The following is a 22380-nucleotide window of genomic DNA, read 5'->3' as shown; positions in this document are numbered from 1 at the left end:
TCCTACCTTCAGTAGACACGGAGAACAATTGATCATGGTCCTCTTTATAACAGCTCTTAACATATTGGAAGACTTATCAGGTCCCCCCTCAGTCTTCTTTTCTCAAGACTAAACATGCCCAGAGTTTTAATCTTTCCTCATAGATCAGGTTTTCTAAATGTTTTATAATTTTTGTTGCTCACCTCTGGACTCTCTTCAGTTTGTCCACATCTTTTGTGAAGTGTGGCACCCAGAATTGGACACAGTACTCTAGCTGAGACCTTACCAGTGCTGAGTAAAGTGGTAATGTCAGCTCTCATGCCTTACGTACAACATTTGTGGTAATACACCCAGAATTATATTAGCCTTTTTCACAACTGCATCACATTGTTGATTTATGCTCAATTTGTGACTCACTATAACCGTGAGATCCTGTTCATCAGTACTATCGGCTAGCCAGTTAGTTAATCCCCACTACCACAGACAGTAGGACTGGAAGTAACGGGCTTAATCTGTAGCAAGGGAGAGTTATCATAGGAAAATCTTTCTAACGATAAGGATAGTAAAATAAGTACTGAAATAGATTACCAAGGTAGGCTGTGGAATCCCTGTCACTGGAGGTGCTTAAGAACATGTTAGACAAATATCTGTCAGGAATAGTGTAGGTTTACTTGGTCCTGCCTCTGTGCAGAGCTGGACTAGATGACCTCTCAAGATCACTTCCTCCCCAACATTTCTATGATTCTGTGTTCAGTTCCTCAATTTTTGTTTTGTTTTGCTCATAGGTATATCTTCGTTTTTCTCTTCCACTCTTTTAATAACAAGGGAACATTTGTATAAAAATAGGATCCATTTGCTTAAAGAGTCATTTGCTTTTGCCTCTTATTACTTTCTTTAAGTTAAAATCCAGTCAGTGACATCACATTTGTTACAGTGACACTGACTTAATGTCATAAATACAGAGTGACTTAATGATGTAATAAGCAGAGGACATAGATAATACAGTGATTAAGCTAATTGCATGATGTCATTGTTAACTTGTGTTCCTTTTATTTCTCTGTATTCACCTGTTGCCTCTTGACTTTTACTTAGATGGTAAACTCTCCTGGGTACAGATAATCTTTTTGTTATGTGTTTGGGACAGGGGGCCCTGATCCATGATCAGATCCCTTAGGCGCTATCGCAAAATATAATAAATAAATGTAATATAATAATGGTAATATTTTAGATCAGTGGTTCTCAAACTTTTGTATTGATGACCCCTTTCACACAGCCAGCCTCTGAGTGTGACCCCCCTGCCCTTATAAATTAAAAACACATTTTTATATTTAATATTATTATAAATGGTGGAGGTGAAGTGGGGTTTGAGGGTAGAGGCTGACAGCTCGATATCCCCACGTAATAACTTCACCACCCCCTGAGGGGTCACGACTCCCCGTTTGAGAACCCCTCCTTTAGATTTTGTATTGTGTATGTGTGTGTGTGTGTGTGTTTGAAAGAGAGAATAAGAGAAAGAGAGAATGTGAGGCATCCAGAGCCTGTGATATGCTCTGCAGAAATGGAAATAAATAAATAACATGAATATATAAATACGTAAGAACAGTTTCTAAGCAACCAAGATCGTGCTTTTGTAGAAATCAGAGATCTGTGAACCCTCTGGTGGGTTTGTTTTATGGTGGTGTTCAGGAGCTGAACCGCTGAGCTGATTTGTGAGGGATTGAAAGTGATTAGTCCTTGTAGGTTCACTTCAAAGTTTGTATTCAGGAAAGTCAGAGAATGGACTCTCCACACCCCAATCAGTCATGCTACAGACGTATCTTCTTTTATTCTGCGGAGAGTGAATAGTAGTAGCCTCATAGTACTGGATATCCCCTTCCCTAGGTGCAGAGTGTCTGTTACCTTCATCTTGTGTCCTTGAGAAGCAATGGGAGTTGGCAGGTAGGGCCCTGCCCCAATTTAAGGGTCTTCTGGGGATCCAGAAAGTGGCCTACTCTCCTTCACCATGAATAAAGCATCAGGAGAAGCAATCTCTCTCTCTGCTGACACATAGGAAATAAGGCCTTGTGAGGCTAAGCATACAAGTGAGGAAACATGTTCCCTACTTATTAATAAGTATAAAAGAAAACAAAAGTACCCCCAGGAAATATCTTTTAGGTCAGCAGAATTGTTTCTCAATAGATAGTTTCACAAAGATTTTCATGAGATGTCAGCTACTCCTTTATCTGACAACTTACCAGCTCTAAACAAGCTCTTTCTTTTCAATAATGACCTTGCCATGCTGACTTAAAGGAGTGTGATGCATGCGAGGAGATGACTTTACTGCAATTTTCAAAAAGGGTTCTGCATTTTTATGGTGTTAGTAAACATATTTTTAAATAACTTAGAAATGAAAGAACAGGGAACCCTGTTTGCTAGTTCTTTACCTATTATTTTTTATACTGCATGCATTTCAGAAGATAAACTTATTAATGGATTGTCCAATAGCAGCAGAACCAATGTCTAAGAAAGTGCTCTTTTCACTTTAAGCAGTCATTAGCCATTTGAATAATTTGCTTTTTTTGTATTAGTAAATAGTGTTACTATTAATGAGTTTAGTTCTTTTAGTAGTGATTGCAGAGACGAGAGCAAGAGAAGATTATTTATTCATCTTTCTGAGTGCGTTATTTGTCTTACTGATATATTATAAGGATTTAAGGATTCATAGTTGTTAGTGATCTGGTTGTAATTGATCAATAATTTAAGCAACGTAAAGCATAGTTTGTTCCAATAAATGTTCATGCCTTTACAACAATCCCCTTGCATGGATATACAAATACAACTGTTAAAATGGATGTACCAATACCGCATACAAGAGTGATAGTGAGCTTAGTGATATTTACAATTGTGAGTAAACTTGGTGAATTTTAGCATTTATAATGGACACAGAGAGCAATCTGTCTACAACAGTATAGCACACAAGATGCACAGAGTTAGCTTAAGAAATATTTCCCATGGACGAGTAAACTGGCTTACGTTCTGGACTCGATTCTCCTACAAAGCCAGCTTTGAACATAAGACATCAGCTCTTTTTTTATTATTATTATTATTATTATTATCATTTATTTGTATAGAGGTAGCATCTAGGAGCTTTGATCATGGACCACAATCTCATTGTACTGGGCATTGTACAAACAGGGAGAAAAAAAAAAAAAGATGAACCCTGCCCCCAAAGTTTTTCAAAGTATGTTTCTAATCAACTTACTCACAGGCCTCTCTCGGCAGTTTCTTTGTAAATGATCCTGTCTCATATCCTTACTGAGGGGGGAAGACTGACAAATGTTCAGTTTGTAAGATTACTCTCACAGGCATAAATTCCATTCCAAAGTGTCTAGAGCACCCACAATAGGCAAAAAGAGGTTTCAAGATTAGATTTTTATTGGAACCAAATGGAATTATTAAAGAAAGATAAAGGCTGTGTTAAAATGGTAGCTGTTATTAAGTATTAATAGCACATCCTGAATGCACAATATCACCACACAGTGGAGCTGCCAGTGTAACTCCAGCAAGCCTGATAGCTGGGCACTACTCAAACATAAGAAGGTATGTAAACAATGCAGTGGAAGTTGTTCCAAGGATAGGAGGCAGCATGTCAGAAGGGGAGAAGGAAGCAAAGAATGCAATGATAATATGAACAGGCGTGAGATGGGGTGTCAAACGAGAAAAGAGAGCAGAGGCTTGAGCAGCAACATAGTTATACAGAGCCTAGAGATGAATCTGTGGTGCTTGAACTTGATGCAGGAGAGAAACAATGAAGAGGACTGAGGAGAGAAGTGACTTTTTTCAGCAGAAGAGAAAAATAACCTTAGTAGTAGTGTTTTGGACAGACTAGCGTGAGCCTAAGAAAGTAGGCCTGAAAGGAATTTGTTTTTTGACAGATGATAAAAGCTTTCCACAATTACTAATCCTCGTAAACATCAGATGCAGGGTTAATAGTCTAAAAGAGACAAAGAAATATCTCGCTTTTCAGACAGCAGTGGTAAGTCATATTGGTGAGGATGGGACAGCAATCGGAAAAGGAGGACAAAAATTAGTTGACCGAGGATACGTTTTCCAGCCCTAAAACTTTATTCATTTAAATAGGATAGTCTAACTGTAGTGGGGTGACTACCCCACACCTGCCCAGAAGGGGTTAAAGCAGCCTGGGAGAGGGTTGTGAATGGGAAAAGCAGGCTGATTGGGAAAGCAGCCACAGCTGTGGCCAACTTAATCAGGGTCCAGCTGGCCCTTATAAGAGGGCTGTGGGCTAGAAGCGAAGGGAGACACTCTCTCTAGCTTCCTAGAGAGAGAAGGACCTGGCTGCCTGGGAAGCTAAGGGTACCTAGGGTGGAGCAGTGCTAGGGAAGGGCAGAGGGAGCTGCAGAGCTCCAGCCTAGCAAAGCCCCAGGCTGCAGGCCTAGTGAAAGGCCTATGAAAGGGTACTGGGGCTGCAGAGGGGCAGCCCAGAGATAGGCAGAGGCAGCTGGTCCAACCCCCCTTGCTGATGATGAGTGGTTCATAGTCTTCAGTCTGCCCCAGGGAGCAGGGGCTAGATGGTGACTGGCAGTGGCCACTGAGGCAAGGTGGAGGTTGAAGGTTGGGGGATCCCCTGGGTGGGGAGTCTCAGATTGTGGGTTACTGCTGGGGCGGAACCCTGACAAGGAGGGCACTGGGGTCTGGGAGGGACATGCAGGCCAGCGGCAGGCGAGGCACCGGCCTGCAGAGGGCGCTCCTGGCCGGAAGAGCTAATTCCCAGGACGACTAACAGGAGGCACCACGCCGATGAGTCATCGCATCGCTACACTCACCAAAGAGTAAATCCATTTAGATTTGTTTTTGTCCCACAGGTACATTTCCCTCGTTATCCTAAATCATAAAAGCAATTTCTCAAAACAAGGGAGGCAGAACTTGACTTTTGATCTGGAACTCATCCATGCTGCTTAGAGGTTGTTCAGAGAATGTTCATGTTAATGCAATGCAAGACTTTTCCCTGAGCCTCTTGATCCTCTGTATATCATAGAGAACAGGAAAGTGGCATACCAATTTTTGGTAAACATTTTTCTGTGACTTGCGGCAATTTAGCCATCATAGATTTGTTGTAATCAAAATAGAAATTGCTCAGATGCTGAAAAATTGTTACCTGATGAGACTTTGATGGGAAACATTTTTAGCTCTGATTTGATGTTTAGAATTTGTGAATGTGAGAAATCTGTTCTTGTAGGGTCTGTTATTCACTACGCTTTCTAAAGATAGAACAATCTGTCTCTGTGCTCATTTAATTTAATGTAATGTTAACAGTGATACTGTGTTGGATAATATAGAATGAGTTGTAAACATAGCTGTATGTTCCAGAAATATTGTAACCAAAAATTGTTTGGACAGCCCTAAGGGAAATTGTAGAAATAGTTGAAGTGCTAAACTGTTTTGGGACTTTGTTTCCTTGTTTATGAAAAACAGATTATTTTCCATTTTGAAGCTTCCTGAAATATGACACCTTTTTCTACTTATCACTTTGAAAAATACCCGACAGCCTTTAGAGGCATGCAGACCAGATTCTGAGCTCTGTTATACCAGTGTAAATCTGAACTAGCTGAGATTAGAACCTGGTCTATATGAATTGTGTGGATGTTAAAACTAAGCTAAATACAATTGGAGAGGAGATCCTAAAAGGGCAAATGTTCATATACGTTTACTAAAAATGTAGGTTAGAGTGAAGACTGCTAAGGCTTCTATTGGCTGTTTATACAAATTGTTTTATTTTATTCTTATTGAACTGTTTGTTTTTATTAACTCTATGCACAGTATATTAGTTGTGATTGACTTGTATGTTACCGTCTGCTAGCTGAAATCCTGGGTCCATTGAAGTCAGTGGCACAATACCATTGATTTAACTAAGGCCAAAATTTCATCCTTTGCATATAGGTTAATATTTATAGGCCAAATCCTGACATTTGAATTCAGAACGGGATTTGGCTTGAGCATTTGGAAGGTGCACGGGGGAAGGGCTCCAGACGTCTTTCCCCCATCCTTGTGCAGTCCATGGGAAATGCAGCCGAGATGGAGCAACTATAAGGTGGGTTCGCAAAAAAAAGCAAACATCCTTCTACGATGTATTAGCAGGAATGTTGTAAGCAAGACACAAGCAGTAATTCTTCGGCTCTACTCTGTGCTGATTAGGCCTCAGCTGGAGTATTGTGTCCAGTTCTGGGTACATTTCAGAAAAGATGTGGACAAATTGAAGAAAGTCCAGAGAAGAGCAACAAAAATGGTGAAAGGTCTAGAAAACATGACCTCTGAGGGATGATTGAAAAAATTGTTTGTTTAATCTGGAAGAGAGAAGGCTGAGGGGGGGAACATGATAACAGTTTTCAAGTACATAAAAGGTTGTTACAAGGAAGAGGGAGAAGAACTGTTTTTCTTTACCTCTGAGGATAGGACAAGAAGCAATGGGCTTAAATTGCAGCAAGGGAGGTTTAGGTTGGACATTAAGAAAATCTTCCTAACTGTCAGGGTGGTTAAGCACTGGAATAAATTGCCTTGGGGAGGTTGTGGAATCTCCATCTGTCAGGGTTCCTTCCCACTCTGAACTCTAGGGTACAGATGTGGGGACCTGCATGAAAGACCCCTTAAGCTTATTTTTACCAGCTTAGGTTAAAAACTTCCCCAAGGTACAAACTTTGCCTTGTTCTTGAACCATATGCTCCCACCACCAAGCGTCTTAAACAAAGAAAAGGGAAAGAGCCCACTTGGAGACATCTTCCCTCAAAATATCCCCCCAAGCCCTACACCCCCTTTTCTGGGGAAGGCTTGATAATAATCCTCACCAATTTCTACAGGTGAACACAGACCCAAACCCTTGGATCTTAAGAACAATGAAAAATCAATCAGGTTCTTAAAAGAAGAATTTTAATTAAAGAAAAGGTAAAAGAATCACCTCTGTAAAATCAGGATGGTAAATACCTTACAGGGTAATCAGATTTAAAACATAGAGAATCCCTCGAGGCAAAACCTTAAGTTACAAAAAGACACGAAAACCGGAATATACATTCCATTCAGCACAGCTTATTTTACCAGCCATTTAACAAAAGGAAATCTAACGCATTTCTAGCTAGATTACTTACTATGTTAACAGAGTTTCTGAGACTGCATTCCTGATCTGTTCCCAGCAAAAGCATCACACAGACAGACCCTCCCGCCCCGATTTGAAAGTATCTTGTCTCCTCATTTTGGTCAGGTGCCAACAAGGTTATCTTAGCTTCTTAACCCTTTACAGGTGAAAGGGTTTTGCCTCTGGCCAGGAGGGATTTTATAGCACTGTGTACAGAAGGGTGGTTACCTTTCCCTTTATTTTTATGACACCATCATTGGAGGTTTTTAAGAGCAGATTAGACAAACACCTGTTGGGGATAGTCTAGATAATACTTAGTCCTGCCATTAGTGCAGGGGATTGGACTAGATGAGCTCTCAAAGTCGCTTCCAGTCCTATGATTCTATGTTATGGCCAGCTGCAATTGCAGTACATAGGGGAACACAAAATCACTTCTCTCCCTGGACAAAGCAGAGTATTCTGCACCCACAGAAAGGGGTAGTTGCTGGCATTCTGCATTTCAAGGTCCCTTTGGGGTAGGTTGGCTCTACACTGTCCCCATTGCAGGGTTGTGCTTAATGCCATCAAAGAACGCTTGCTGTTTGTTTCGTACTCAGGCAAAACTTCCATTGACTTAATTACAGACTTCAAGATCTTGCTCTGTATTTGAATGTTCATCTGCATTAGTGTATGTGTCTTGTGATAATTTCACTGTATTTCTGTTGTGTATTTGTTATATTCATCCAAAATTAATACAAATACTGTATGTAGAAGGTGTTGCAAAAAGAAAAGGATCACTGTTTCCATTGTATCTTTTACTTGAGCCTGATACTTGCTGGTCCTGAGTTTCATCAGAGGAGTGAATGAAATAGTCTCTTCCTAAAGCAAGGACTTAGGGGTGGAGGAGCGGGGAGGTTTCATTATTTTTAATTGTTTTCCTTTGTTGTTGCAAATCAGCTCAGTTAGCAGGCAAAACCTCAAGAATAGCCCAACAGGTGATCCATAACTCAAAGGAAAGAAATATGAGATATCTCTGGCATTCTTTGGACTCCTGCCATACCTACGGTCTGCAGAAAAGCAGAGCACCCCTAATATCGTTCTCTCTTAGAAAGCAGATGAGGTGACAAAAGAATCGTACTGACAGAAATGTTTTTCCTTTTTGAGGGCTTAGATGCAGTTCATAGAGGTGATGCATGACATGCTGTTTCTTTGTAAAAGTACTGAGAATATTAAAATACTTCTATCGTCAGTGCTTAGCCTCAAGCTTCCTTTAATGATCCTTCCAGATCTTGTAAGAACTAGGACTAAATTGACTATGTGACTTCAGAAAGTAGCTACATAGTGACAATTAATGATTCTTGTCAAAGTCCTGCACAATCAGGATCCATAAATTATTTCATTTAACTGCTAGTGCTTTTTTATCTCCACTAAAGATTTTTGGGTTCCTTATTAAAGAATCAATCCGTGGCTCTGATGTGTGCCCTCAAAAGAAAAAAATAAACAACTAATCAAATAGACAGTGTTCTTTGTGGTTTAATTCAAAGGCTGCTGTTGTACTTACATTGCATTTATATGCTAATATCACTTCATCAGACATTTGGACATGTATTCTTTTTATCTATATTTTGTGCCCTCGTTATTATGTCAGTCTTCTGTTGAACTTTCCCCCATTCTGCATTCAGAGAGAGTGGTAATACAGCTGGATAACCAGATGAAAGAGTTCTGGAGATAGGAGTTGGCTCCTGCTGTTCTTGTTTTACCCACCAATAAAAGTCACACAACTTTTTAAAAGAAGAAATCTAACAATGATTTGTGCAGCAGAGAGCTTTGTGAGTAGACCACGACAGAAATGAACAAACTCTGTGTGTCTCAAGAGGGGGTCTCTTGTAACATGCTATAGCTGACCATGCTGCCTTATCTAATTTAGAGAAAACCTAGAGAGGAGCTCCCAAGAGTTGAGATCTGAGATGTATGTATTCCTGAGTTTTAACCCATTTTCCTTGAAATAGTAGGAGTATTAGTCATTTTTGTGTTGCCTCCCTACCACGCATCCCCCCAATGGCTTGTTGTGGTTTTGTCTTTTCCTCCTATCATCTTTGCTTGTGTTTCTGTGATTCTTCTAAATGCTACAGCATGGAGCAACTCTCACAGCCTCGATTGGAACATTTTTGCCAGTGGTGTATTTAACAATTAAATACAGCTATTCCTTTCTCTCTGGGATTGGTTGTGACAAGGGCTGGACGGCAAGCCAAAATTAGTCTGTCTTTATCCAGATCCTGCTGTTGCATATTTAACGTTGGTCCTTGGAATTTAAAGAATGTTTCCGTTGTTGGTAACTGATAGTTGTAAAAAAGCACAGAAGAATGCCTGTCTCCGCTTTCTTTGAGTGCAAAACACATTCAGTTCACCCATGAAAGTGAACAGATATTTTCTAGTCCATTCCCGTTTGCTAGTAGTCTATCAGAGAGAAGGAGTCAGGGCGAACTGTAGCAAAGGTGCCCGTCTGTGCACCCAAATGACTTCTTGGTCCTCCAGTGCTGGACAGTTCTTTTACACTACAGGAGTATCCATAATGAGTACTTTGAGACCCAACAGTAGTGTTGGGAAACAGTATAAGGCAGAGGTCTCCTTCCTAGCATCCTGACTGAGGATTTCACTTTGGTGTTCAGTGTGTCTTCGTTCAAGACATACATTTGCCACAGCTGCACTGTCTCCAAGAGTTCTGCCATCTGTTTAATTAGACTGAGAGACCTAATTTGAACCATGCTATCCTCATGGATCTTCTGGTGCCAGGAAACCCCATAGTTCATATAGTTATCATTCTGTGTAGTTTGACAAATAAAGTGTCTCCTTAGGCCATAGCATAACTCTTTCTTTTCATATTGCTTCTCCTTATAGATTGGGTTAACACATTCTGTTTTCCACTTCTGTTGAAATAAATTTCCATCTATTGGAACTATACCAGATACTACAGTTGTTTAAACCCCCTCACCTATTTGTTGTATAGTCTCCCATACCTTTTAGCAGATATCTGACTGTTCTTGTTACTTTGAAAAGCATCTATCTTCATCACCCTGGCATTACTTTTCACTGGAATAATTGTCTACAATGGGGCACCAAGGACCATGGGTGACTAACTTGAAGTCTTGTGGCATGATCTTAATTTCATAACATGTAGTCTCAACAGTGAGCTGCTGTCGTCAGCAAAGAACATTTTGGGAGTGGAGCAGTCAAGAAAAAAAAGCTTTCATTGAATGATAAGATAATTTAATGATTTGTAGTAAAAGATTAATTTATTTTTTTCTGTGGAGAAACACCCTGTCACCTGTAAAGCTTTCCTAAGAACATGAGAATTTGCAATGGTAGCTCTCAGAAGGTTCTATTCAAATGTAAATCCAAACATTCCAAGCCACTCTGCAGTGTGTCTGCTTGTCCGAACTGTCTAAGCCATGTACATTCCCAAATTACTCAGGAAATGTCTCAAGAAAAGTCTTTTGTATGAGATTTATGGCTCTGGAGATATACCAAGAACTGTGGAAAAAATACCTGCCTCTGGAAATTTCCACTACATGCATCAAACAAAGTGGGTATTCACCCACTAAAGCTTACGGTCCAATATGTCTGTTAGTCTTTAAGGTGTCACAGGACTCTTTGCCGCTTTTATAGAAAAGTAAATAGGTCTTTTCCATCTTTAACTTCTATGATTAAGACTTGTTGTTTGCTGTGGGAAAAGTCATGGCTTTGTCATGCCATGTTGTCAATTGCAGGATTAAAGTCCATATCTGTAATTAAGCAAAACCAAGGTTTTCCAAAGAACCCTAAATGTCTCAGTTTTTGTCATAGAAGTCGGGGCTATGGCACACATACAGCCATAGACACTGATCCTGCAGTACTAGCTATTATTGCAGACCCTTGTATTTATATGGAATCCCATTGCAGGACCAGACCCAAATAATGATCCTGTGATATCAATGGGACAGGCTTCTGGAATGTACCCAGTGCCACAAATATTAAGGCCAGTTTCTGCCATCAGTTAAACCAGTAGTGTCCCACTGAAGACAATGGTTGCATGAGTGTGAATCAGAGCAGAATTTGGCCTACAGATTCCAACAAATGGGGAAATGTATATACTATATAAAAAGAACATGGACCTTGAAGAAATAATATGATGTGGGTAGTCATAAGTGTCAGAAATTCCTTCAGCAGAGGTTCTTACAAGGACAATGAGTTCTGAAGCACTACAAAAACTATGCCTGTCAGTTGCACTATTGCTGTTTAATGATGGGCAGTGATCTATTAATTTATTCCAGTCAATTTGTAATGGCCAAAGCTCGCAGTATATCTATAATGCGAAGCATCAATTTGCATTTAAACAATAATTCCCAATAAATTGGTGCTCATCAATATCTGCTTACCAGTTGATCGATATCTAATCTGTTTACCAATTTAGCTTTGTCAGGAGAGTGTATGTGGTTGATAATTTACTAGTCAATCTCTTTAGCTAACTGCAAAAAAATGTGGAGAAATATATCTACTGTTAAAAAAAGTGAAGTGTTTTTAATTCAGATAAAATGCAGTGCATTGTAAATTAACTAAACAAATAAAGTGGCAAAGCTGTTGTTTAGATTAGGCCATTAAATATTTTTACCAGAGTGGAGAATGCATCATGTTAGATTAATAGAACATTCCCTCCTCTACTTTATATTCAGGAAAGTTTGAATTTGCATCTTAACTATAAAACAATGAAGATAATTTAGTCCTAGACCATGTGAAAAACATGTTGCAGAAGCACCAGTTGGGAATTTGTGTCACACAAAGCGGTAGGTAGTAGCAAAGATGCTAAAGCAGCTCTTCGCTCTCACTCTGATGGTGGGGTGTTTCTATGACACTCAGAGCAGAAAGATTTGTGCTGCTTTAGCAAGGGAATGCTTTCATCTGGCTGTATTAATCCAGTATTTGATCAGATTGGTGGGAGCTAGAAATCTACCATTCACCTCATTCTGCCATTTAGAAACAAAAGGAAAAATGATCTCCCGGATTTTGTGTCTTCGAGTCGTTTTAAAAAGATGCTCTCTATACAATTCCTTTAGAGTGTTAGCTCTTTAGGGTCCACTGAAAAATCAGCCTCAGTCAAACATTCTATTATTTGCCTGCCACCTCTTTTGGATTATTCTCCCTCGGAAACCATCAAGGCACTTTGGGGCATCTATTCAATGATGAAGTGCAGTTATGACATGACATTTAAAACTGATTGATTAAAAAATAGTCTTACATATTTAAAAGGGAAACAGCCTTCACTCTGAAGCTTGGAGTTGAAATGATCTTTTTCATTACCAATCTCCTATACATACGGTATTCTGTAAATTATATATTCTGTTTCACAGAACTACTATATTTATTATCAGAGGAAAATGGATTATTAATTACAGCCAAAGGCTGCTTTGATTAAATATACAATTAATTAGCTATGCTAAGCCCATCCCAAAGCTCCTAATATTTTCAGCTGGATGATTTTTCTAGTACTTTTAATTAAAATTGTTCTAAAAAGCCACAAGTTAGCTGCATGTGCACTTAAAACTGAAGTTAGCTCTTCAGTGTTTGCTGGTTGCTGTATGCCATCTAATTAATCTTTTGTGATTAAATGTACATAAAAACATCTAAAATGCAAGGTAATGTGTGCAGATATGGAACAGTGGAGAGCTTTTACCGGGCCTCAGCATGGTTGTTTTATCTGCTGAAAATAATTTCAAAAGGCCACAGATGTTAATTGTTTTGATGAAGCAAATGTAGAAAAAGGCATACCTACAAAACACAGCACAATCCAGCAGCAGCAAAAAGGAAGCAGTGTATACTACAGACATACACTTGCGAAAATAAGAAAGATTACTTTGCAGAGTGTGGCTTGTCTTTGCTTCCTGAGTTGTAAGTATGTTCTCCCTCAGAGTTGGTCTCAAATTTTGTGTAGCATCATGTGAACACCTTAGCAGCTGAGATACATGAAGCTTGGTGATGGACTTGCACCTCACTCCTGTTCTGAAGAAGTGACTATCATCTGGCCATACAATAGTTTGAGGTTTTATTTTTTCATTTTCCATTTTTAAAGATTTATAGTTAGAATTAGGATAGAATTTTCAAAAGTCCCCAAGAGGTTTAAGAGCTCAAGTCCCACTGAAAATCAATGAATCCTGACTCCATTAGTTGCTTTTGAAAATCAAAGTTTGTGAAACATTCTCAGCTCATACCATTGGGAAAGGAAGGTGTCAGCTGAGAAACTTTTCTTAAAGGGACACTTGCCTTGCAGGCCCAATACCTGAAAGCTAGTGGCAGCTGAGGGTGAGGAGTTATGACTGTTCATGTCACAGAGGCATAAAGAGGATGGGTTAGGAGTTAGAATTAGAGGTGTATGTCATTAGAGAAGTACTAAGGGTAATAACAAATGGTGTTGGGGTGGGCAGCAGGAGGATGGATTGGCATATGTGTCATTAGAGGGTTGAGAGGGGAAAAGGATTGCAGCATGTTGCTGAGTGAGGTGTCCTGTTCTCTAGGTTTCCATGCCCACTAGCATTCCAGCAGCTACCCCTTCCCCTCCCTGCAGCAATTTCCCTATCACTCCCTTTTCTTGAAGGTGAGTAAAGTTCAAGATGAGCCAGTGCTGGGTTTAAATAAATTGCTGGCTTCTAAGGGCAGCTTCTTACTGAAGGAGGTCATGTCCCAACCCACTCAATAGTAGTGCATCATAATTCAGTCAGGAAGCATATAAAGGAAGGCAGTGTTTTGGGGATCATATAGGCAGCACACTGAGGACTCAGAGGGAATGCAAGCTGCTTGGGTTGGAGAGTGAAGGAGATGAGGACATCTGGGACTCTGAGGGAAGGTTTTCACACAGATGATCCTTAATGGGCAACATTAAGTTAAGGAGTGAGTAGGGAGAGCAAGGAGGGACCACCTCTGGGATGCGAGAGTATTAAATTAGCTTTGGTGCTTTTGATTCTCAGTGTGTCAGTTTCATAGGTTTTAAGGCCAGAAAGGACCACGGTAATAATCTTCTAGTCCAGGGATCGGCAACCTTTGGCATGTGGCCCATCAGGGAAATCTGCTGGCGGGCTGGGAGGGTTTGTTTACCTGAAGCGTCCACTGGTTTGGCCGATCGCAGCTCCCACTGGCCGCGGTTTGCCGTTCCAGGCCAATGGGGGCTGCGGGAAGGGCGGCCAGCACATCCTTTGGCCCATGCCGCTTCCCGCAGCCCCCATTGGCTTGGAGTGGCAAACCGCGGCCAGTGGGAGCTGCGGTCGGCCGAACCTGCGGACGCGGCAGGTGAACAAACCCTCCCAGCCCGCCAGCAGATTTCCCTGATGGGCCACATGCCAAAGGTTGCCAATCGCTGTTCTAGTCTGACCTCCTGCATAACACATGCCACAGAATTTCACATTGTAATTCCTGCAAATTATCAAACAACCTGTGGTTGAACTAGAATATATGTTTTTTAGGCACACATGCAGTCTTGACTTAGAGGCTGCAAGAGATGGTGAAGTTACCAGGTTCTTTGGAAATCTATTCCAATGATTAATTACCTTCATTGTTAAAAAAAATTTAAAATCTTCTCCTTGCAATTAACACCAGTTGTGTTGTAGGTATGTGTCCTCTATGGACCAGGTGAGACCTATCAAATGCTTTCACATGGGAACAACAAAAAGCATCAGGTGGTTCTGACTTTCATTGACTGCTGACCAGGTAAGTTGGTTTCACACTGATGATGTAGAGACAAAAAATTCCCTGAATCATAAAGTTCTTCAGTTCTTTTCATATGGCCTAATCCTGCCATTCTTGCTTACATTGATTTCAGTGGGGCTCCTTCTGGAGCAAGGTTGTTGCAGAGGAAGATTGTGAGGAAGAGAGAATCCCAGGAGGGCTTTTAAAGGATTAATACAGAAGAGTTTCTTAACTTTATTAAAATCCTTCATTGAAACCTTATATGACGCCCCAACAAAGCAGATAAGGAGAGGTCAGCTGCATGGGGCACACTGTAGCGCTGGTTTCTTTCTTTCTCCTACCATAGTTAATATTGCATTTATTGTGTGGGTTTAATAGAAACAGGTCACTGCTATCTCTATCGGGAGGGGGCTATTATTTTACTGTCTGGCTAACCTCACACAGTGTCACATTGATTACTGTAATGCAGCATTCTCCAGATTCAGAAGAATTAAAAATTATCTCCAGTCATCAATGGGACAGATGCAACTGAATAATGTAGCTGGCCTTAATGTTCATCAAGACCATACCAGGGAACTAGATGTAAATAAGATTGCTGAAAGTTTCATCCAGAAAGCTACAGTGAAACACAGAATCTTAGAAGATTAGGGTTGGAAGGGACCTCAGGAGGTCATCTAGTCCAACCCCCTGCTCAAAGCAGGACCAACCCCAACTAAATCATCCCAACCAGGGCTTTGTCAACCTGGACCTTAAAAACCTCTAAGGATGGAGATTCCACCACCTCCCTAGGTAACCCATTCCAGTGCTTCACCACCCTCCTAGTGAAATAGTGTTTCCTAATATCCAGCCTACACCTTCCCTCTGCAACTTGAGACCATTGCTCCTTGTTCTGTCATCTACCACCACTGACAACAGCCTAGCTCCATCCTCTTTGGAACCCCCCTTCAGGTAATTGAAGGCTGCTATCAAATCCCCCCTCACTCTTCTCTTCTGCAGACTAAATAAGCCCAGTTCCCTCAACCTCTCCTCCTAAGTCATGTGCCCCAGCCCCCTAATCATTTTCGTTGCCCTCTGCTGGACTCTCTCCGATTTGTCCACATCCTTTCTGTAGTGGGAGGCTCAAAACTGGACATAGTACTCCAGATTTGGCCTCACCAGTGCCAAATAGAGGGGAATAATCACTTCCCTCGATCTGCTGGCAATGCTCCTATTAATACTAATAGTAGTGCTCCTGCTAATGCAGCCCAATATGCCGTTAGCCTTCCTGGCAACAAGGGCACACTGCTGACTCATATCCAGCTTCTCATCCACTGTAATATCCAGGTCCTTTTCTGCAGAACTGCTGCTTAGCCAGTCGGCCTCCAGCCTGTAGCAGTGCATGGGATTCTTCCGTCCTAAGTGCATAGTGCAAAGACATAAGACAGCTTGTAGGTAATTGTAATAATTTTATTATACTGTAATTCATGATAATGTAACTTATGTAGTTCATAACAATTTAATTATTATTAAAATAGTAAAGATACCAATGATAGACACATTCAATAACTAGAATATGGAAGAAGCGTATAAATATGCTGAAAATAGTGTGCCCCCAAAACTGGCAGAGGCCCTCCACCCTAAACACACATACCTCTTCAAAAGTGCCCACCACAAAACGGCAAAAACAAAAGTCAGTGCTTATGTTTCCTTAGCATTCAGATAGTCTCAGACAAAGTTACTCACATTGGCCCATTATTCCTGTTAGTAGATTCAATATGCCAACCAGAAAGCATATTGAACCTTATCCTCTGACATGACAGAAGATGTTGGTAGGTCCCAACTGAATTCAGTGTCAGTGATTTCACTTTGAATGTGCATGTTGAACTACCTGTATCTCATCCCCGCACTGCTTGTTCGTCAGAGTGCAGTAAGTGTGCTAATCTCCAGTTTTTAATGTATATGAGCTGCCAGCTTTTAATGGTACATTAACTTTATTTGTATTTGACAAAAAAATATGTTACAGTCGTGCACATCTCTCTACACATACCCATCTCCTTCAGGCAACAATATTTTAGTGACACATCAAACATGCCTTGAATTTATTTTTTATCTTTTTCAATTGGGTTATTCTTAAACATCACAAGTCTCCTGCCATATGAATTCAAGGCTTGCTAGTTAAAATGCAGTTGTTGTATATGGAAAATCCTGCATAAAATTTTGCCTACATGTCTTGTCTGTTGTTTTATAAGAGGCTTCTTTTCATCCTGTGGATTTCTTCAATCAGTCCTCTGACACTGAGAATCGTTTCTTGATACTTATTGAGTGTCCTGTCAGCGCTGGCTTAATAAACATTGCATTTCTTATGCGGTTTGGCAAAGCCTAAACTCCCTAGCAGCAGTAGTTCGAAATCCACAAAGCTGAGTAGCCCCTAGCACTGTGGGTAGGTACGCGGAGCAGTAGTAGCCTGCCAACCAGTAGATCTGCTCTACAGTAGATATGTACAGTAAGCATAGACCCAAGTCTGGTGTCTGAAATCATTCAGTGTGCTGCATTCTTTGAATTACTGAAACTGAGATTCAAACTGGAAAGCGCTGGGTGAGGGAAGTCTTTAGGGAGTAGCGCTTTAACCTGTGCCAAAGAAAATTTCCCTCTGGCTAAGCCAGTAGAAGCAGAGCTAAGCTGGGAGTTGTTCTTTGCAGCTTTTATATGTTTCAGGAGCTGCACCTAGGAGCTAGTTCCATCTGTGGCACCAGCTGTAGCTGCCAGCTGGTGACCAGACTTAGAGTAGATTTCTCCAGTTGTGAGATAAATTGGAAGTTCGGAGTTGAAGCTGACTTTCCAAAATGTTAAATTTGTCCCATTTTTCCAGCCTACTGCATCCCACATTGATCTCAGATCCTGCTAATATTTAGGAACACATGAATGAGTTAAGGATCGAATATCAGCCCTTAACTTTGAACATCCTTGCTTGTTAATTTGTGTTGCAGCTCTGATGTTACTTGAATGTATGATCTTATAATAATGCTTTGCAAGTTACACAGAATCTTTCTTTCAAAACTCTAAAAGTGCTCAAACATTAACTAAGCCTTGCAATGTGTTTGTGAGGTAATATCACAAACTTTTGTGTTACGGACAGTTCGCTCATTGGCTAAACCACATGTGGCATTGAGAATAGAACCTAGGAACTCAGCTTGTGAAAAGTTCACATATCTCTTACTTGAACTAAAAGAGAGAATCTGCTGTCAGTAGTCCAGATCCTTTACTCAGTTTGTACCCAGGAAAACTACCAAGACTCTGAGTAAGGACCCCTAGAGGATTTTGTTACATGCATAGAGCCTGGTCTTCCACTACTTTACATCTTGTGTATTATTTTTACATCTGTGCACAGTGGGCTAGAGAATCAAATCTTCCTTAAGTCCCCTGCTGTATATACCTGGCATGGGGAAGTCCCCATCAGATGTCAAAAGCCCATTCCTGTGCCTGCTTTCTTTCCCGCAGTTGCGGGGGATGTCAGGGCAGGCAGGGGGAGTGCTCTGCTGCTAATCCCTTGCTGAATATAAACTTTAGGGTACCACAGACAGTTTAAGGCAGCCCATAGCAATTTACAGTTCCCCAATCCGTCTGTGCTTGATATAGTGGAGAATCTAGGCCAGTGGTTCTCAACCAGGGGTACACATACCCCTGGGGGTACGCAGAGGTCTTCCAGAGGGTACATTAACTCATCTAGATATTTGCCTAGTTTTACAATAGGCTACATAAAAAGCACTAGTGAAGTCAGTACAAGCTAAAATTTCATACAATGACTTGTTTGTACTGCTCTACACACTATTCACTAAAATGTAAGCAAAATATTTATACTCCAGTTGATTTATTTTATAATTATATGGTAAAAATGAAAAAGTAAGCCATTTTTCAGTAGTAGTGTACTGGGACACTTTTATATTTTTATGTCTGATTTTGTAAGCAAGTAGTTTTTAAGTTCAGGGTGCGGGAGGGGGTTCCAGACTGGGACAGGGAGTTGGGGTGTGGGAGGGGGTGAGGGCTCTGGTGGGGGGGTGCTGGCTTGGGGCTGGGGATGAGGGGTTTGGGATGCAGGAGGAGGCTCCAGGCTGGGGGGTGGGGCTGAGGGATTTGGAATGTGGGAGGGGGCTGTGGGTTGAGGCAGAGGGTTGGGGTGTGGGAGTAGGTGCGGGCTCTGGGGTGGGGCCAGGCAGAAGGGGTTCAGGGTGTGGGAGGGGGCTGCAGACTCAGGCAGGGGGTCGGGTGCAGGATGGGGTATGGGCTCTGGGCTGGGGGTGCGGGCTCTGGGATGTGGCCAGGGATGAGGGGTGCTGGAGGGGGCTCTAGTTTTGTGGGGGCTCAGGGCTGGTACAGGGAGTTGGGGCACGGGCTCACTTTCGGCGGCTCCCGGGGGGCGGTGCTGCAGGGCTACAGCAGGCTAGTCCCTACCTGTCCTGGCAGGCAATAGGGTACATCTCCCCTTCCAGCTAGAGCCATAATTTCCAGCTTTGGTAGATGTGTGTGTGCTAGCTAAAAATAGCAGTGTAGCTCTGGTGGGGATATGGTGGGATGGGCTAGCTGGCTTGAGTATGATCCCACTCAGGCCCCGATGGTGCCCATCCCGCTTCCCACACCACTGCGGCGACACGTGTTTTTAGCACACTAGCTTGATCAGTGGTATCGCATGTACGTCTAACTGAGCTGGAAATCACACCTCCAGCTTGAAAGGTGTAGACCTACCTTTAGACAGTCAACTGCATACTTCCTTTGGTAAGGCATCTTCAGTATGCTGCAGTCCATATCTGATGGATGGGTGCCAAGGTTTAACCGGAGGTGCTGGAACTATTTGCATAGTGGAGGTGCTGAGAGTCATTGAACCAAACTGTAAATCCTGTATATAATGAAGACCACTTCAAACCAGGGGGTGTATGCATTACCTCCAGCACCCCTAGTTCCATTACCTATTGGTGTAACAGCTCCATGTACACTGTCCATACCCAGGTCCCCCTATCCTGACCCTGCGCTTTGAGAGCTACCATAGTATAAGCGATTAATAATAAATACATACTCAAGAAGGAAATCTCTCTGGCATACTTATGCATGAAACACTAGGTAATCATGTGGGCTCTTGTGCTTCTATTGGGAGAAGAAGTGGGGAGACCTTGGAGATGGGCATTGCACCCACTCCCCAGCACAGAGGGAGGGCTTGTGGGTGGGCTGTGAGGGGGTGGAATGTGGCTAATGAATTTGTGAGATATGTGTGCCACTGCCTAATATCCGGTGTGAGGGAAGCAGAGCGTGTGCATCTGCTGTTTCAGCTAGGAAGCTGAATTAGCAGGCGTGGAATCACACCAGGTTGGAGGACAGGATTCTCCTTCCCTTCACTGCATAGTTTAGCCAGATATAGCCTCTTTACAATGGAATTATGTGAGTTTTGAAGATTTTAAATTCACAGATAATTGACATGACAGACCATAACTGCTTTGAGGGGCACTTACAGCCAACCATGTCAGTGAAACTGCTTTAGAAAGTCCAAGTGCTGAGAAGGCTAATATATTATGGTAGAAAAATAAATGATTGCCCAGGCACAGCAACAGCTATTCTAAATGAAATACCTCAGTTGTTTTCAATTTTATTTTTTCACAAAATACCCAAAGGCAATAATCCACTTTCTGGATTAACGGTCTGTAAAAGATTACTCTAAAAAAATTAAACCATTTTTGAGTTAACTTATGGGAGCACAGAAGGCATCAGAAAGCACTGAAGTCTCTTCTGTATCATGGTCCTGTAGCTTAAAACCATGGCTGAACAGATTTATTTTTAATCTTATGAAAGATTATGCTCACTTCTGCCCAAGAGTGTATATATGAAGCCTCCACCTAGGGGAAATGTTTACTAATATTGGTCTTTAACCATCAATAAAGATACTCTCTCTGAATGACCAAAACTAGAGTTTAGCATGACAGCTCTTTTCTTTTCCCAAAACTTTAAAATCTCCTGTTCTTCAAGTGCTGGTCACTGTGAGGATTCACTGTGTGGTGTGCATGCACTCCGTGTATTCTGGACCATACCTGTACACTATGCCCACTCCTGTTGGGAAGCGAGGGAGTAAGTGGTGGCACAGGCCAACCGCCTCATCAGTTCTTCTTCCGCTGCTCATGATCTGGAACAGAGCCCTCCTGTTTCTGTACTTCTAGTTGTTGAAACTCTTTTCCTGTGAGCAATGTACATAGTTCAATTAATTAATAAAATTTAGTATTTAGTTAGCGAACAGTCCTAGGTTAGTTAGTTAGTGGCATTCAGGGATCCCGCCATCTTCCTTTATTTCTCCTCTTCCTTTGGAGCCTAACAAGACTCCACTCTCCAGAGTGTGTAGGACTGGAGCTCATGGGGAATGCATCAGGTACCAGTTGTAGCAGGAGCTTCCAGTGCTCCAAAACCATCCGCCAAAGTGCACAAAGACAGTAAACAATGCTTGCCCTCTGCAATGGTAGCACCATGCACCTAAGCTTGCACTGAAGGATCCCGTGCCGAAGACTCCAGCCTGTTCTCCTGCGGCCTGACCTAAGTATGCCTCGCTCAAGGACCTAGTAATCTACATGGATCCAGAGTCTCCAGTCCTCATGGAACCAATTAATGAGGGACATCACTACACTGTCCACGCAGCACTCACCAGTGTTGAACACCAACAGAGCCAGAGATGCTCCAGCACTATCAAGATACTATTGCCTGAAGTCTGCCTCGAGCCGTGTGATATTAACACTATTGGTACCAATAGCTCCACCTTTCAAGTCGGATGAGTCTTATTCAGAAACAGAGCAAGAGATGACACTGACAGTTCTGCCAGGAGTCTGCTCATGACTGGCTACGCTAGAAAGGGCATCCAGAGCTTCCTGAACACACTTTCATCCCTAGGATCCATATCAGGCAACCAGGGAGCACTGATATCCAGCTACCACTATGATCCTACCTATTGGCCATTTTGGGGCACATGGAATCCCTAGTAGTGAGTTCCAGAATTTGAACACCCGAGGCACTGACCTCATCCCAGAGTACCACTTGAAGCCCCTGCTGGAGTACCTAAAGGAGCAAAAGCAGCCAGAGCAACCAGTGCCACCAGATCTGATGATGGCTGCTTCATCATCTCCAAACAAGTTGGTGATGCTAGTCTCCCCCTCTCCACCAGATGACTATGTGCAGTATCAGATGACTATCAGGAAGTATCCTACTCAGGGGGATTGCAGAAGTCCTCCAGATCCCACTGGAAGAGGTTCAGGATCTCACACACAAATTCCTGGATATCCTGACCTCCAGTCAACCACTCTCTCTCTGAGGTGACACTCCCTGTAAATGAGGCCATTTTGAAAGTGGCCAAGGATATCTCTGAGACTCCAGACAACTGTGCCCCTACCACTAAGAGGGCCAAAAAAGAAATATTTTGTCCCCTCAAAAAGGGGCAGAATATTTATTCTCTCACCCAACCCCGAAATCTCTGGTAGGTCATGGAGTGGAACAGACTTCACCAACCGAAGGCAATTCCTTTGGATGGAGATGCCAAAAGGCTGGACCTCTTTGGCAGAAAGAACTTTTTGGTTAGTCTTCTTCTCCAA

The 22380-nt window shown here is 42.0% G+C and overlaps 1 protein-coding gene across 3 annotated transcripts in view; it reads left to right on the top strand.

The window, feature by feature from the left end:
* Positions 1–22380, top strand: part of PDZRN4 (PDZ domain containing ring finger 4) — a 386169-nt gene that overhangs the window by 271605 nt on the left and 92184 nt on the right. The window lies entirely within an intron of this gene.

This window comes from Lepidochelys kempii, chromosome 1, assembly GCF_965140265.1.
Source record: "Lepidochelys kempii isolate rLepKem1 chromosome 1, rLepKem1.hap2, whole genome shotgun sequence".
NCBI classification, from domain to species: Eukaryota; Metazoa; Chordata; order Testudines; family Cheloniidae; genus Lepidochelys; species Lepidochelys kempii.
This window is presented reverse-complemented; position numbering and strand designations above follow the sequence as displayed.